Raw genomic sequence first — 18,640 nt, 5'->3', positions numbered from 1 at the left:
CTCAGTGACTTCATCTGTAAAATGGGGATTAAGACTGTGAGCCCCACATGGAACAACCTGATTACCTTGTATCTACCCCAGTGCTTAGAAGAGTGCTTGGCACCTAGTAAGTGCTTAAATACCATAATTATTATCATTTCTTTAACAATCAAATCAATAGTACCCTGGAGAGGATGAAGAGAAGACCAGAAGGTAGCCCTTGGAAAATGCACTAATATAGTGCTCAGTAAATACTGTTGAATGAATGAATGAATGAATGAATGAATGAATGAATGAATGAATGAATGAGATGGAATAGCTGGGAAGGAAGGGATGGGGAGAGTGATGTTCCTCCTGAGCACCAAGAGCAGTTGCTTGAGCCTTGCTGATCAGCCAGCCTTCAAACCGACTGCTCTGGCCTCCCATCTGAAGCCGACTAAATCAACCACTGGTATTCCCGGAGACCTACTGTGGGCAGAGCACTGCACTGGGCAATTGAAACACTGCAGTAGCAGTAAATAGTTTTTAAATTGAGCACCTACTGTGTGCAGAGCACTATACTAGTTCTTGGGAGAGTACTAACTAAGGAGTTAGAAGACACCATCTGGGCCCTCACAGAGTTTACAACCTGACAGCTTTCCAAGGCCTATCCGACCTTGCACCTGTATCTGGCCTGATCACAGGACTAAAGCTATTTCATGGCCCAGGAGGAGGACCCCAAAGCTAGGGAGGTTTCTAATTGCTCACCAACCACTTCTGGGTCCTCACTGGCCTCACAGTTCGGAGAAGCTGAGCAGCAATTAGAGGGCTGTGGAGGGATATCCAAAAGCTGATGACATTTTTATTGCTTGAAACTTCTCTCAGATATCCACCTACTGAAGTCAGTTCAGTAGGGTTTTGCAACAAAAATCCAACACGGAACATTCCCTCAGACCGACTGGGGACTTTCAGATTCCTCTGGATGCCAGCACAGATGCTCTGAAATTGCCTGTGGGTCTGTGGTTTGTTTGGCATGCTGAGAAGCTTAACTCGGGAGACAAAATGTTCCCTTCTCGGACACTCGGCCAAACACATATGCCATTTTTCCCCAGTGTTTCGCCCTGCAGCACCTTTTACCAAGCACTAGAAACAAAGTGATAAAACATACCCTGAGCCAAAACATTTAAGACATTTGTTGTGTCCCCAATTCGTAGTCCAAGGCCTTGGCACAGGTGTGTCACCTAAGACCCAGGCTCATTAAATGAAGAAAAATCCAGACCTCACTATTTGCTAGCAGCACAGATTCACCGTGCACCTCTTTCACTCAGCCCGAAACAGATTGGCAAAAGGTTCACTTTGTCAGACTCTTTTTGGATTTGGAAGAAATCAACAGTATTTATACTGAGCACTTACTGTGAGCAGAGTACTATACTGGGGGCCTGGGAGAGTACTATACAGTAGGGTCGGTAGACATGATCCCTGCCCTCAAGGAGTTTACAATTTATTGGGGAACTTACCATCTTGTTAAAACAACTTAATGCATTCCCAGATCTCCTATCAGCAGCAGTTTGAGTCTGAAAGGGAGCTGAATCCTGTCTAGTACATGATTTAATTGAAAAATCCATCCCATGCCTTTGACCCATAATGAAGCACATAGCAGACTGTCTGCAAAATGGTTCTGGCTAAATGATAAAGACCTCAGTGGAGAAAACGGTAGTTACTGACCCAGGACTGGAATCCAGAAGGCTTCTCGCCTAACCAGCCTCTCCTTCCTATCACTCTTCACTCACATTACTCAGAGAGGGAGAGCACTGAAATGAGGTGAGACACCCAAACTGCAACCTTTCTGGTATCCAAGCGGATGTTTGGAGAAATATGATATTATTAGAGGCTTGAATCTCTCTGATCTCATTTGTTTTTTCCAAGGCAGGCAATGTGTTGGATCATAATGCAGTATAATTCCTTCTAAAGAGGTAAAATGATCATTAGCCGAAACACAGCTGCCTATATTGAAAGCAGAATGTGTTTATTTGTGGAAAGATATAAATCTCTTGAAAAAAATATGTTCTCTCTCTCTCTCTCTCCCTCTGTGTCACACACACACACACAACCCTAACTATGGTCATAAATATTCAATTTTGCAAACATTTTGAAAGCCTGTCTCTGAACCATAATATTACTCCTTCCAACTAGCTAGAGAAATAATTACAGGCTTTTCCAACCATTAAATGGATAGCATTTTGGAGGTTGCAAATATTAGCAATTTGTGTAGGTTAATGCTGCCACTCAGTGGGAGATGCTGAAAAAACACCAAAATGACAACTAATTTGGTGACATTAGAGCACCTTTCCCTCCATGCCTCCAGAACACAAGGCTCCAATTATCCCCACTGATTTCCTGCACAAGCTGCAAAATTACCTGTGAAACTAACGAAGGATGCATGTACATTCTTGTCAGTATGTACTGAGCACCTCTTGTGTGCAGAGCACTGGGCTAGGCGCTTGGGGAGCATTTGATAAAAGGTGCTAGTTCACAAGTCCCAGAGATGGTCAAGGAAGTGGCAGGCTCATTTCTACCAAAAATTCTCACCCTCCAATTCTAGCTCAATCCAAAATGATGAGAATAATTTCAAAATGCTATGTGATGCATTTGTGGCATAGAGCAGCACCCCACACATCCATATGCCCAACACCTACAGATTCGTCACAACTCCAAGGCACTCAAGGCAACAGTGTATCAGCACTGCCTGAGGAGGGAGCCCATAAATTTACTACAAAAGAGATGAGGAGGTGGGGAATCCTCGGGGGCTGCTCTCCACTAAGGGGCAGACAACGGTGGAAAGTTCAGCTGCATCCAGGTCAGCCCTACTACTCATCCCTAAAGAGTCCACAGGGGAGGCCAAGATGGCAAGACACTCTGCCACTGCCCATATGGCAAACGTTTGAAAGTTATGTCCCTCTTCCCCTACCGCCAGGGTCCTTAGTTGGCAAGGGGTTGCTGCAAGACCTCTGAAGCCTGCTCACTCCCTCCAAACCACTGAGGTCACGCTCTGGCCAGAGAGAGCTATGCTAAAAGGGACTCTGGCATCTCACTTCTGGGCCTTTTCTACCTGGCTGGAGGATGACCTCAGTGAGGGCACCCCCTCAGGTTTGGGGGGCTTGGGGTGGCCGCAGAGTAGTTCCGCCGGGCTGCTCAGGGAACCAAAAATGATAGGCTGTCCAGCTTAGATGGGGACAATTTAGGAGGGCTTTGGAGATGAAGTCCGATACGGCCTGGCCGATTTGGAGGGAGGAAATCCAAGCTGGGGAAACGGACTTTCAGTGAGATTTGAGGTTCACAAAACCTCCCGAATGCCAAGTTGGGCAAAGGGAGGGAAAGACACAGGAAGAAGTTCCAGGAGATGTCTTGAGGCCAGAGATTGTATCTACCAACTCTATCAGATTTCTCTCTCCGAAGCATTTAGTACCGTGCTCTGCGCACAGTAAACACTCAGGACGATTAATTGAAGGTGGCAGCATACCGATTTCCCACCAGAGCCAAATACATGGCTGAAAGGGGATGTTTCCAGCCTCTCAGCTGGGACTTGACCTCCTGAGTTATGTCACCAACAGGTTTCATCCTATCACTCGTGTTTCTTTCCAGGGTGAACATTCACCCCTTAATTCCTCAACTGCTGGCTAAGTAGAGCCCATAAAGCCACCAGTCCAGGGGACGGACAAGGATAAATAGCCCAGCCCACTGCCTGCTTTGCACAGGCTCCTCTGATCTGGATTTACAAAACTCCACTAGTTTAATCAGTTGCTGGTATCATTGACTAACCTACTGTGGGCAGAGCACTGTACTAACCAAGTTAATCTCACAGTAGGGATGGTATTACTGAGCATAATGCACTGTTCTAAAAAGCTTGAACCCAGATTTTGCAAAAGGCACAAGTCAGGACCAGAACAAAGTCCCTAATTTCACATTTCTTGAGAAGCAGCACATCCTAATGGAAAGAGCATGGGCCTGGGACTCAGGACACCTGGATTCTAGTCCCAATTCCACCACAGGGATGCTAACAGGAGCAGTGTGGCCTGGTAGAAAGAGCCCAGGCTGGGGAATCAGAGGACCTGAGTTCTACCACCAGCTCCACCATTTGTCTGCTGTGTGACCTTGGATAAATCACTTCACTGTGCCTCAGTTTCCACACCTGTAAAATGTGAATTCAGTCTCTGTTCTCCCTCCTAAACTGTGAGTCCCATGTAGGGCAGAGATTGTGTCCTGCTTGATCAACTAGTACCTACCCCAGCACTTAAGAACAGTGCTTGACACATACAAAGTGCTTAACAAATACCATCAGTATAATTAAGTGTCATTATTATCAAGTCACAGATTTCTGAGGCTTCAATTTCCTAATCTGTAAAATGAGCAAATGAAAAATGTGGGATAGGGATCATGACTAATCTGATTATGTCATATCTCTCCCAAGCATTTAGCACATAGCAAGCACTTCATAAATACCAGTCATATCCTTCCAGGGTGTGGAATTCTGGTTTCCCCAGGGACATGTCCCGGGTTACGTCTCACTGTCTCCCCGACAGGATTCTCACCCTCAGAGACACGTGATCTGGCACATGGGTCTGTGGGGACCTCGCCGACCAAAGCAAAGCCTGGAAGGGACGGATTTGATTGCCACGGACTCTTGATTCCTCCTGGTTTCTCCGAGTGTCTAAAGAGGTAAAATGATCCTCCAGTGGCATGCAATGCTCGGTTCCTGCCTCATGGGTCAGCAGAGGCCCACTGTTGGTCCTGGAGTTCTCTGAGCTGAGCAGGGGGGAAAAGGACTGTGGGAGCCTCCAACTCTTCCTCCCAGTTTAGCTCCACTCAACCACTCAGTAATTCTTCCCAAACTCTGGGAGGGCCCCAGATAGAGACAACTCCACCCTGGTCCCAGCATTGCTGACACTAGAAAAATGCTCTGTACCGTCGGCCTTCCTACCCACTCCACTGCTTTCGTTCATTCTTTCATTCAGTCGTATTTATGGAGCACTTACTGTGTGCAGGGCACTCTGCTAAGTGCTTGGAAAGTACAATTCGGCAACAAAGAGACAATCCCTGTCTACAGTGGGCTCACAGTCTAGAAGGAGGGAGACAGACATCAAAACAAGCAAACAGGCAGCAATAGCATCAATATAAATAAATAGAATTATAGATTTATACACATCAAAACAAGTAAACAGGCATTATTATAAATAGAATCATAGATATATTCATATATATTCCGAAGTATTGTGGGGCAGGGAGGGAGGATAGAGCAAAAGGAGTGAGTCAGGGTGATGGGGGCGGGGGGAGCTGAGGAAAAGGGGGGCTTAGTCTGCTCAGGGGGTCACAAAACTAAGTTGCTTTCAAACTTGTTCATTTTTTTGGTTATTGTTTTTTTATGGTATTTGTTTAGCGCTTACTATGTGTCAAGCACTGTTCTAAGCAGTGGGATAGATATGGGATAATCAGGTGAGACAGAGTCCCTGGTTCACATGGGGTTCAGTCTAAAGACAAGGGAGAACAGGTATCTTTTTTTAAAAGGTATTTGATAAATGCTTATTATGTGTCAGACACTGTAGTAAGTGCCGGGGAAGATATACAACATAATCAGGTTGACCCAGTCCACGTCCCACATGGGACTCAGAGTCTTAATCCCCATTTTCCAAATGAGGTAACAGGCACAGAGAAGGTAAATGACTTGCCCAAGGTCACACAGCAGACAAGTGGAGGAGTTGTAATTAGAACCCAGGTCTCCTGACTCCCAAGTCCTTGATCTTTCCACTAGGCCACGCTGTTCATGTAGCCTCCATCCTAAAAATAACACTCCCTTGACCCCGCAGAACCTTCCAGTTATCACCTATCAACCGCCTACCATTCCTCTCCAAACTCCTTGAGCGAGTTATCACTCACTCTCTTCACTTCTGCTCCTCAAATCTCTCCTTGAGCCCCTGCAATCTGACTTCCACCCTTCACTCTGCCTTCTCTGAGGTCACCAAATGACCTCCTTCTTGCCAAATTTAATGGCCTCTACTCTATCCTAATCTTCTTCAACCTTTCTGCTGTCTTTGACACCGTGAACCATCCCTTTTTCATGGAAACATTATCTAACCTTGATTTCACCGATATATCCTCTTCTGGTCCTCCTCCTATCTCTCTGACTGTTCCTTCTCAGCCTATTTCACTGGCTCCTCTTCTGCCTTCCACCTTCTCACTGTAAGGGCCTCAAGGCTCAGTTATGAGCCCCCTACAATGTGCAGGATACTGTATTAATCACTCCAAAGAGTACAACAGAATTAGTAGACATAAAAATAATAATAATGGTACTTATTAAGTGCTTCCTAATAATGTTGGTATTTGTTAAGCGCTTACTATGTGCCGAGCACTGTTCTAAGCGCTGGGGTAGACATAGGGGAATCAGGTTGTCCCACGTGGGGCTCACAGTCTTAATCCCCATTTTACAGATGAGGGAACTGAGGCACAGAGAAGTTAAGTGACTTGCCCACAGTCACACAGCCGACAAGTGGCAGAGCTGGGATTCGAACTCATGAGCCCTGACTCCAAAGCCCGTGCTCTTTCCACTGAGCCACGCTGCTTCTCCCTCCTGTGTGTCAAGCACTGGGATAGATCCAAGATAATCAGATTGGACAGAGTTCCTGTCCCACATGGGGTTAACATCCTAAGAAGTGGGGAGAAACAGGCATTTTATCTCCACTTTACAGCAGCCAAGTTAAGTGACTTGTCCAAGGATATATAAGCCCAGCCCACCAGCAGGCAAATGGCAGAATCAGAACTAGAGAACTTGAGACTACTGATTTCTGGTCCCAAGCTCTTTCCACCAGGCCATGATCAAGGAGCATTCAATCCAGCAGAAACCAGAAGAGAAATAAGCCAGAAGGCTAGGAGCACTGGTCTACCCTCCCGCCCCAGCCCAGCCTGAGGGTCCATGGATGAGATGAACTGAGGTGCACTGCCAATAAGAGGGGTCTGAAGCTGGAACCATGGTAGAAAGAGGCTGTGGATCTTGACTGGAGACTAGCCCCTTTAAGCTTTGGTTCAGCTCTCATAGTGAGAAATGCCTCCTTTCTTCTGAAATTTTAGTGCCTTTTCACCATTCCCTTAGCATCATGTACATATCTTTATGCAACACCATTTCCTCCGTCTGTAATGCCATTTCCCCTATCTCAAATTTATTTCAATGTCTGTATTCCTCTTTAAACAATGAGGGCAGAGAACATGCCTACCAGCTCTACTGCATTGAACTCTCCCAAGCACTTACTACAGCACTCTGTGCTCAATAAATACCACAGATTGACTGAGGAATGTCAAAAATATACACTGCGAATATGGGGAATGGTCTAGGCTATCAAAAAATGGAAAATCCTTTTTGCTGACCAGCTGCAACCCAAAGAGTTGAAGTCCTCATTGTCATCCAGCCTGTCTCCTGGTCCCTAAAGACTTAGCTAGAGCACAAGTAATAAGACCATCCACAAGTCTTGCAGGTCTATTGAGCCAATCAAGCCTACAGCCCTTGGCCCAGATGAGCAAGAAGGGATCCATTGTTATAGATCACCCTAATAGAGCAGGCATTTAGTTGTGAAATATGGAGAAAACAATAGAGGTTTTCTAATAGAAAAAACCCAATACCTTGACTCCTTCAAGGGTTTAAGGAGCTCTTTGACTCTCAAAAATTAGAGAAGGAGGGCCTGTTGTTAATCTATGCCAGATGGCATTTTCTAGTTTCTCCAGGGTCCCAAAAAGGTTAAAAAGCAAATCCAGCAGTTCTGTTGGAAGAGGGAAGAAGGTTAGCAGCCTCTTAAAATTCTATCCAGGGACAAGGAAGGGCAGATTGTCTACCTTGAGGCAGCTAGACAAGCAGAAGTCTGATTCATAAGCATCTCCCGCTCTCCCTGGGCATTAAGGATGCTGTGTTCCACCGTCCCACAATTGCAGTCAAGACTGAATACACAATCCGAGCTGGTGACCGTGACTCAGAAAGGCAAGGCTGGGAAGACTGGGCTGCTCTAGGGCTCATCCTCTGGGGACGTGGCACGTGCCAACCCCTCGCCCACGTCCTCCCTCCTCAAATCCAACAGGCAATTACTCTCCCCGGCTTTAAAGTCTTATTGAAGGCATATCTCCTCTAAAAGGCCTTTCCTAAGCCCCCCTTTCTCCCATTCCCTTCTGTGTCACCCTGACTTGCTCCCTTTATTCATCCCTCCTCCCAGCCCCACAGCACTTATGTACATATCTGTCATTTATTTATATTAATGTCTGCCTCCCCTCTAGACTGTAAGCTTGTTATGGGCAGGGAATGTGTCTGCTTACTGTTATATTGTACTTTCCCAATCTCTTAATACAGTGCACAGTAAGCACTCAATAAATATGATTGAATGAATTTCCTCGTTGGGGTGCTGGCCTTGGGGGCTCATTAGCAGAGTAAGGCTCCCAGACTCCCTGAGGGATCCACTGCCCAGACCACCTATGTAAGCTGAGAGGGCTCCTGGGGCCCAGCCCAGACAGTCAGGAATGCTCAATCTGATCCTGATTTCGCTCCCGACTTGCTCTATTTTCTCTCCTCTTCTTCAGGGTCCTCATTTGTGAAAAGAGGGAACAGCAGACAGTCTGGAGGACTGGTATGGAAGAGAACTAATAACCCTCCCAGGAAGAACAGCACGAACTAGTGATTCACGTCCTCTTCCTAGAGAGGAGTGGTTGTGGCCCGTGTGCGGGGCTAGGATGGCGTCTCCTCTGGAGAATCTCCTCACCATTTTCCTGCCACCTAAGCACTTGGATGTATACCCCTTTATACCTCCACCCAAATCAAAGTACTTTGTACTTATCCTTAAGCCCTATTTCTTCCTCTTAGCTGCAGTTTATTTTACTGGGTCTACTCAGTTAGACTGTAAGTTCCTTGAGGTCGAGGATTGGGTCTAGTAAATCTATTGTACTCTCCCAAGCACCCAGTATGGTGCTCCAGATGCTGTAGGCCCTCCACAGAAGTATTATTGAAGTATTGAGCCTTTCTTTACCCAGACGAGCCTAGCCACACCTGCTTAAGGGTGGTCACGGAGAGCACCCAAGGCTACCGGAAATGACCGCCGGACTCTGTGACCGCCATCTTCTGTCCCAGAGGCAACAGAAGTACTCATGCTGAGACAGCATCAGGAAGGCACGTGAAAAGGAAGACTACCATACCTAGAGCACTAATACGGAGATGCTCATAAACACAGGCACTGCCTCTGAGCCACAGGGTGACAGGAGCCAAGGTAGAGCATGCTCGAAGTACTACGCATGAAAGTGTCCAGTGCTGAACCAGTACTGCATAGAGGAGGGACCAGTTGACAACTGGACAAATAGCCATCCACTTGCCTACCGGCACAGAGTTGGAGCACTGGGCAGGACCCCAGAGTTCCTTCACCATCCGCCTCTAGGTATGACTGCCCCTAAATAATAATAATAATAATGTTGGTATTTGTTAAGCTCTTACTATGTGCAGAGCACTGTTCTAAGCACTGGGGTAGATACAGGGTAATCAGGTTGTCCCATGTGAGGATCCCCACTTTAATCCCCACTTTACAGATGCGGTAACTGAGGCACAGAGAAGTGAAGTGACCTGCCCACAGTCACACAGCTGACAAGTGGCAGAGCTGGAATTCGAACTCATGACCTCTGCCTCCCAAGCCTGTGCTCTTTCCACTGAACCACCTAAACCTGCACCCCCTGAAGCTATTTCTCCAGGCCAAGGGAAACGGATAAAGGTTCAGGTGTGGGCAGCATGGGCTCCCTGCTTGCAACAGTGCTTACCACACAATAAGCCCCTGCCTTTCTGAACCTCAGACTATGAGATACATGTAGCTTAATCAAAATCTTCAAGTCACATACCCAAATCGCTTTTCATACGTGTGTAGTGGATTCGTACTCTCCCCCTTAATACAGTGCTCTGCACATAGTAAACACTCAAATACCACTGATTGATTGGTTTAGTTTTAGCTTTCCATTCTCCAAATTTCTTTCCAGCTAAAATTGCACTTGACACGCCATTGTGCTAGGCAGAAACTTCCCACCACACCTGCCAAACTATAGCTCTCTCCATTTTTATAGCCCTCCTAAAAATTTCACTGCCTCCAGAAAGTCTTCCCTAGTTAATTCTCAACAATTCAAAGAAATATCAACCCAACATCCACCCACCCTTGGTACTTATGTATATGAAAATGTACTTTCAGATATTTACTTTCATATTTCATTCTTTCAAAGGCACTTATATCTATTTTTTCCTCATTCTTGCTCCTGCTCCTTCTACTTGTAAATAATTTTTGGCCATCTGTCTCCCCCATTAGATTGAGAAGTAGTATGGTCTAGTGGGTAGAACACAGACCTGGATTCTAATCTTGCCTTGGCCACTTGTCTGCTGTGTGACCTTGGACAAGTCACTACACTGTGTCTCAGTTACCTCATCTGTAAAATGGAGATTAAGAGTGTAAACCCCATGTGGGACGGGGACTATGTCCAACCGGATTTGCTTGTATCTACCCCAGCGCTTCATATAGTGCCTGGCACATAGTAAGCGCTTAAATATCACCAAATACCTCCATTACTCCTTCTAAACTGTAAGATCATTATGGGCAGGGAATGTGTCTGTTTATTGTTATATTGTACTTGCCCACTTAGTATAGTGCTCTGCACACAGTGAGTGCTCAATAAATATGATTGAATGAATAAATATGACTATGAGGTACTTGAAGGCAGGGAATAAGTGCTTTGATCCTGTTGTATTCGCCCATGCAGGCACTTAGACAAGCACTCTAAACTCAGTAGGAGCACAATCAATAACCCTGAATGACTGATTAATATTCTGGGGAAATAAACCTGGGAGACCCAGAATTTAACAGGGGTGAGAATCTTTCCTGTGCGCCCTGGAGAAGGCTTAATCTGCTTACAGCTTGGGAAAAGGGTTATCAGGTATGGTCAGTTGGGCCTTCTGCTCACTAGGAAGTTTAGTGTTTAAGACTTCTGACCAAAATCTCAAATGTAAGCGATTTATCTCACTCTCAAGAATCAGAAAGGTCATGTCAGACGTCACTTCACAGTGAAGCTCGTTGAAGCCTGTACACATTGACTACCACTCGGGGGTGCCATAATACCTCAGCGCTTTTCACTGTTCAGGGTTATTTGGTAAAGTCAGTCTTACTGAGTGCTTACTGTGTGCAGAGCACTGTGCTAAGTGCTTAAGTATATGCTTACTATGTGTCAAACACTGTTCTAAGGGTTGAGATAGATACAAGTTAAAGAGGTCATGGGACTCAGAGTCTAAGTAGGAGAGCGACTCTGTTATGATGTACTCTCCCAAGTGCTTGGTACAGTGTGCTGCACACAGTAAGTGCTCAATAAATGCCATTGAGAGAGAGAGAATAGGTGTAGAATCCCCACTTTACAGATGAGTTAACTGAGCCACAGAGAAGTTAAGTAACTTGCCCAAAGTCACACAAGAGGCAAGTGGCAGACCCAGGTCGCGTGACTCCCAGACAGTGCTTTTTCCACTAGACCACACAGCAATTCCAGGTGTCAAATGAAAGGAGAACTCAAGCTGAACAATTGCTTTTATTCAAAGAGAGAGACAGGAAACACCCCCATCAGGTAGGGTAAACAGCTGCTGTCTGCTTTGACCCCCTCTTTAGGCTCCCGCTAGCTCAAAAAGTATTTCTTTCACTTCCATTCTTTGTAGACTGCAGTCACCTAGTGCAACTGAAACTCTGTATTTATCTCCTGTGTGCCAGTGTGTGCCTGGACTTCTTCTATAAAGTCCTCAACTTTAATACACTTCTGGCTCTAGGAAGCAGCACAGCCTAGGGGAAAGAGTACGGGCTTGGGAGCCAGAGGGCCTGGGTTCCAATCCCAGCTTCACCTTTGGTGTCACCTTGGGTAAATCACTTCCCTGGGCCTCACTTTCCTCAAATGGTAATTGGGGATTCAAAATCTATTCTCCCTCCTACTTAAAATGTGAGCCCCATGTGAGTTAGGGACAGTGTCTGACATGATTAACTATTATAACAATAATAAGAATCACTGTGGTATTTGTTAAGCACTTGCTATGTACCAGGCACTATACTAAGTGCTGAGGGTGGATACAAGCAAATTGGGTTGAACACAGTCCCTGTCCCACGTGGGGCTCACAATCTCAATCTCCGTTTTACAGATGAGGTAAGTGAGGTCCAGAGAAGTGAAGTGACTTGCCCAAAGTCACACATCAGACAAGTGGTGGAGCTGGAATTAGAACTCATTACCCTCTGACTCCTAGGCTCATGCTATCTCCACTTTGCCACATTGCTTCACTGTATCTATCCCAACTCTTAGAATAGTGCCTATCTAGTAAGCTCATGACAAACACCTCAAAAAAAATGGTGAGGGTTTGGGCTTTCACTCTAGAACATATTTTTCCATTTCACATCTAAAAATTGCCTTCATCCCCTCTATTTCCTTGAGGGGCTCTGGAGAGGTCTCCCTTCTCAGTGACCGACTAGTAGTAGTGATAGTATTTACTGAAGGTCCAATAGACAGTGAACTGTACTGAATGTTTGGGAAAGTACACCAGAAACATGAGATGTTCTCCCTGCCCACAAATGCAAGTGTCAGATCCCATTTACAGATCAATCCCTTGGTATTTTTTGCACAGCTTTCCCCAGCCACTCTTCCCCCTCCCCCACAATTTGTGTTCTTCTCCTCAGAAGGCGATCCTAAACTTTGTTATCTGGATAACTAATAGAGGAGCATAAGGGGGACAGCTGTTACCCATGGTGGATGCTTGAATGCTTGCATTATCTTACTTTCAATTACTGGCAAGCTGGAACCCCTGGAAAATAATAATAATTCATTCATTCAATAGTATTTATTGAGCGCTTACTATGTGCAGAGCACTGGACTAAGCTCTTGGAATGAACAAGTCGGCAACAGATAGAGACAGTCCCTGCCCTTTGACGGGCTTACACTCTAATCGGGGGAGACGGACAGACAAGAACAATGGCAATAAATAGAGTCGAGGGGAAGAACATCTCGTGAAAACAATGGCAACTAAATACAATCAAGGTGATGTACATTTCATTAACAAAATAAATAGGGTAATGTAAATATATACAGTTTAGCAGACGAGTACAGTGCTGAGGGGATGGGAAGGGAGGGGGGAAGAGCAGAGGGAGATGAGGGGAAAAGAGGGTTAAGCTGCGGAGAGGTGAAGGGGGGGCGGGAGAGGGAGTAGAGGGAGAAGAGGAGCTCAGTCTGGGAAGGCCTCTTGGAGGAGGTGAGTTTTAAGTAGGGTTTTGAAGAGGGGAAGAGAATTAGCTTGGCGGAGGTGAGGAGGGAGGGCATTCCAGGACCGCGGGAGGACGTGGCCCAGGGGTCAACGGCGGGATAGGCGAGACCGAGCGACGGTGAGGAGGTGGGCGGCAGAGGAGCGGAGCGTGAGGGGTGGGCGGTAGAAAGAGAGAAGGGAGAAGCGGTAGGAAGGGGCAAGGTGATGTAGAGCCTTGAAGCCTAGAGTGAGGAGTTTTTGTTTGGAGCGGAGGTTGATAGGCAACCACTGGAGTTGTTTAAGAAGGGGAGTGACATGCCCAGATCGTTTCTGAAGGAAGATGAGCCGGACAACCGAGTGAAGAATAGACTGGAGCGGAGCGAGAGAGGAGGAAGGGAGATCAGAGAGAAGGCTGACATAGTAGTCTAGCCGGGATATAACAAGAGCCTCTAGCAGTAAGGTAGCCGTAATAATAATATAATAAAAATAATAACAGTATTTTTTTAATACTTACTATGTGCCAGGCACCGTATTAAGCGCTGGGGTGAATAAAAGCAAATTGGGTTGGACACAGTCCCTGTCCCATGTGAGGCTCACAGTTTCAATTCCCATTTTACAGACGAACTAACTGAGGCCCAGAGAAATGAAGTGGCTTGCCCAACGTCACACAGTGGCAGAGATGGGATTAGAATCTATGACCTTCGGACTCCCAGGCCTGTAATCTATCCACTAGGCCAGATGATAGTAAGACTGCTCACCCACTGTGCAAATCTCTCAGGGAAGTCCATGGGAGCCAGAGTTTGCTGGCACAGGCAATAAATAATCGTCTTGCCTTTCTGGGGTCCAAAGAGGCAAGGCTCCTCGTCCTTTTGGTTTCCTCAGGCCTCATATCTCAGGAAATGCCAATTAAGCCCAAGTAGCCTAATAGAAAGTGCAGAAGGGGTGGAAACCAGGACACCCTGGAACCTAGGCCCAGCTCTGCCACAGGCTCAGTGGGTGGTACTGGGCAATTCACTTAACCTCTCTGGACCTCAGTTTTGTCCTCTGTAAAATGGGGAAAATACCAGCTTCTTCAACGAGATGTGAGATTTTTAAAGAAATGATGTTAAAGTACTTTGGAAAGATATAAGCGCTCTTCAAATTCAAGATATTTCTCTGTCGTCTATGTGCTAGAATCTGTACCCTTTGGGCATTTCGTATTCACCCCATCTTCAGCCCCACAACATTTATGAACTGGAGTTCATATTAATATCTGTCTCCCCTGAAGACTGGAAGCTCGTTGTGAGCACAGCAAGTGTCTACCACCTTTGTTGCATTGTACTCTCCCAAGCACTTAATACAGTGCTCTGCACACAGTAAACACTCAAATACCATTGATATTCTCCTTCATAATAGTAATAATAAAAATAATATTATGAAGAATACTGGCTTTCTGCCTGAAACCAAGGAATAAGAAAGTAAACACCCTCATCTGTGTAACTACTCTCACGGGCCCTGATAGAAGACTCCCAAGACCAGGTAATGTTCTTAGCTGAGGGAACCCAGGGGCAGTGCATTAGACTGGACCACGTCACTTAGTGAAGGAATAACCAGATTCATTCATTCATTTGTATTTATTGAGTGCTTACTGTGTGCAGAGCACTCTACTAAGCTCTTGGAAAGTACAACTCAGCAATAGAGACAATCACTATCCACGTGGGTTTACAGCTCAACCAGATTGCCACTGATCGATTGATGGACTGAATATTCCAGGTCCAGCCTGGGCAGGCAAGAGTCACAGTGACTAGCATCATCCCAATACGAATGAGTGGTCTGGGCTAGTAGGGCTTCTGGGGATGTGCTATCTGACCTGCATGACTCGGTGCCCAGGACAAAACAGGAGGGACTGAGACCAAGCCCCATAGCCACTGCATCTGGATGACATTTCAATCCCTGTGCCTCGCCCTTCTCTCGTGGCCCTAAAAAGCCAGTGGTATTAAAGTTACAGTATCAGCTCTAAGCCAAGTTCTGAAGTACAAAATATTAGTCTCTGTCCCACATGAGGCTCACCATCTAAAGAGGGAGGGAGAGCAGGAATTTTACACCTCATTTTACAGGTGAGGACCCTGACGCACAGAGAATACCAGCAGCAGAACTAGAGTCAGAACCCAGGCCTTCAGACTCCCAGCCCGCTGCTTTTTCCATTAGCCCTTGCTACTTTCCTAGGGGGTATCTTAGCTCAGTCCAACCCTATGAGGGTTGTCTTCTGCCCTGGCTCAACCTGGCCCTGGGATGGAGACCACCTTCCTAGATCACGTGGGACTCTTCCCTGGGGGACCGACCCCCAGCAGCCTCTCAGAGCCTAATTTTCTTCAGGCCCCACTGCATCAGGACAGGATGGGGCTGAAAGCTGATGCTGGCTCTAGCTAAACCAGAAGCCTCAGCTCTAGTTATGGAGGAGTCCCATAGCCTAGTCGTAATGTGGAGCCCATTGGGCCTAGAAGGAGTGGTAATAGTAGTAATGACATTTACTGAACAGTTAACTCTGTGCTAAACCTCAGGGCAAAAAGAGTATAACTAAATCAGGCACGGAGGGAGAAGCTAGTGCATAAATCCAAAGGAGAATCAGAGTTACTGGCCGAAGTCCGTTACCCATTTCAGCTCTGAGATTCAGATCAATCAAAAATACTTATGGACTGTCTACTGTGTACAGTGGGCTGTGTTAACCATTGGCAGAAGATCCCTATTCTCATATCTGAAATCCCACTGAACTGTTTAAATATACATACATACTAGTAATATATCCTTACCTGGAAATCAGATTCCCAAGTTGATAGGTCAGAATGAAGAGATCCAACTCCTCCTTCCACTGGCAGCAAGGTTCATGGACTTAAACAGAAGCAGGCTTGAAAAAAAAAGCAAAAGCCAAAAAACCTGTCGTCCCTCCTCTTTACTGGAAGAGCAGCTAGTAAATGAGAAGGGAGAATTGCAAAATGGGCCACTCCTGTGGTGCCAGCCTTGTTGCAAATAGGACAAGATCATACCTTTCCTTAAAGGGACCTGGCTTTTAACCATTAGATCCCAAGTCCCTTCAGAACAGAGACTGTGGTTTTTGCTTCTATTGCACTCTCCCAAACACTGAGTATAGCACTGTACACACAGCAGGCTAAGGCTCAGTAAGTGTTTCTGAAGATGAGGGCTGATGTTTCACGGTGTAACGGTAGCAGCGAACATGTCAATGGAAAACAGCTGATTTAACCTCCTGACACAGACAGCGTTCCAGGATTTCCCCACTGAAACGGTGACTACATGCTAAGCTCCTTGAGGGCAGGGATTGTGACTACGAACTCTAATGTATTGTATTCTCCCAAGTGTTTGGTGCAGTGCTTTGCACATTATAAGTGTTCAGTAAATACCAGTGGCTGACTGACAGTGGAGCCTGGGGGTCAGGAGGGGGCTAATGTGACCATGGTTAGGGACATAAGGCAGCCCCGGCCTTTCACCCTTGGGGACTCCTTGCCCCTTCTCTCCAGGGCTCAGGTATTAGATATAAAGGCATCCACTGCAATACCACTAATAATAATACTAATAAAAAATAATTTTGGTATTTGTTAATAATGTTGGTATTTGTTAAGCGCTTACTATGTGCAGAGCACTGTTCTAAGTGCTGGGGTAGGCACAGCGGAATCAGGTTGTCCCACATGGGGCTCACAGTCTTAATCCCCATTTTACAGATGAGGTAACTGAGGCACAGAGAAGTTAAGTGACTTGCCCACAGTCACACAGCTGACAAGTGGCAGAGCTGGGATTTGAACCCATGACCTCGGACTCCAAAGCCCGTGCTCTTTCCACTGAGCCATGCTGCTTCTCCGTAAGTGCTTACTATGTGCCAGACACTGTACTAAGCACTTGGATGGATCCAAGCAAATTGTGCTGGACCCAGTCCCTGTCCCACAAGGAGCTTACAGTCTCATTTCACATTTTTCAGATCAGGTAACTGAGGCACAGAGAAGTGAGGCGACTTGCCCAAGGTCACACAGCACATGGAAAACCCACCAGCTGACAGCTAGATGGCCCGGGACTAGAACTCTGGCCAGGGTCCAGTGGTTCATTCTCTTTTAGCCCAGCCCAAAGACTACTCCAGTGTGATGTTCAATCACCTTCAGCCACAGAGCAGCAAATACCTGGGCCTCTGGAGTCCTGAAAAGGGAAGGGCTGGAGCTGATGATGAGCAACCAATAACTTGCAACAGTGCAGGAATGCACAACTACAAAGCAGGGTACACGGACTTGTGGCTTCAGTGGCCAAAAGGCCAAACCTCAAGCCCAATTCCCCTGAAAATATCTCCCTTAACTCTCCCTGCCCCTTCTAGCCCAAAGTTTCATTTGCCATTTCCTTCAATGGGAGGTTTGATTCCCTCCAACCCAGTTTTGTGGGCGGGGAAGTTCCACTTGGCCACGTGCTTCTTGGCCACTCCTTCTGCCAAATAGGGCCAAAGGAGAAGCAGCATGGCCTAGTAGAAAGAGCACAGGCTTCAGAATCAGAGGACTTGGGGTCTAATCCTGGCTCTGTCACGCCTACTGTGTGATCGTGGGCAAGTCATTTAACTTCTCTGTGCCTCAGTTTCCTCATCTGTAAAATGGGGATTCAATACCTGTTCTCCCTCCCTCTTAGACCATGAGCCCCTGGAGGGACAGGGACTGTGCCTGCAAGATTGTATTGAATCTAACCCAGTGCTTGGCCCATAGTAAGGACTTAACAAATACTAAAACCATTATCACTGTCCTCATCAGGTAACTGGGATGGTCAGGTACAGAGATGGGGACCCTCTTCTGAGGAAGGCCACAGCAGCTAAAATCAGGCATTCCTGCCTCCCTCCAGGGAGGAGGCAACTTGGTGAGCTTTCCAAACACATTTAGTTTAGATCCACTGCTGATCCAAGATCTCATTGCCTGGGACATGGCAGGCCTACCCAGTAGAGTGATGTTGGAACACAGATCTGGGACTTAGTTGCCAGAGAGTCATGACTACTTAATCAGTTCCAGGATCAGTTCTGAGCTGGGAGAACCTGGTTTCTAGAACTGGGCCCAGCAGACCCGTGAGGAGTCCCCGGCCCCAGGAGGCTGAATTGGGCCTGGGGAGAAGATGGGGGGACTCCAAAGAAACACCTGTAGAGAGGCAAGAGAGCCAAGACCCAGTCACCACAGGTCAGATTAAAGTCCAAATCTGGAGACTCAGAAGGACAACACAGCTGGACGTAGGGACTCTTAGGCATCCAAACCACCGACTAAATAGTATGTGTTGGTCATCCTTAAAGGAGAGTACACACTCTATATACGGCAGGCTAAGAACAGCCACAGTCCCTGCGCCCAAGTCCCTTTCCTCATCCACTCTCATAGC

The 18,640-nt window shown here is 46.6% G+C and overlaps 1 long non-coding RNA gene across 1 annotated transcript in view; it reads right to left on the bottom strand.

The window, feature by feature from the left end:
* LOC120638242 overlaps positions 1-16,170 on the bottom strand; it is a 69,793-nt gene extending 53,623 nt beyond the window's left edge. The window contains exon 1 of the long non-coding RNA XR_005659802.1: positions 16,051-16,170. This is a non-coding gene — a long non-coding RNA (uncharacterized LOC120638242). The remainder of the gene's footprint in view (positions 1-16,050) is intronic.
* Between the last annotated feature and the right edge of the window lie 2,470 nt (positions 16,171-18,640).

Source organism: Ornithorhynchus anatinus, chromosome 1 (assembly GCF_004115215.2).
Source record: "Ornithorhynchus anatinus isolate Pmale09 chromosome 1, mOrnAna1.pri.v4, whole genome shotgun sequence".
In the NCBI taxonomy this organism is placed as follows: domain Eukaryota; kingdom Metazoa; phylum Chordata; class Mammalia; order Monotremata; family Ornithorhynchidae; genus Ornithorhynchus; species Ornithorhynchus anatinus.
This window is presented reverse-complemented; position numbering and strand designations above follow the sequence as displayed.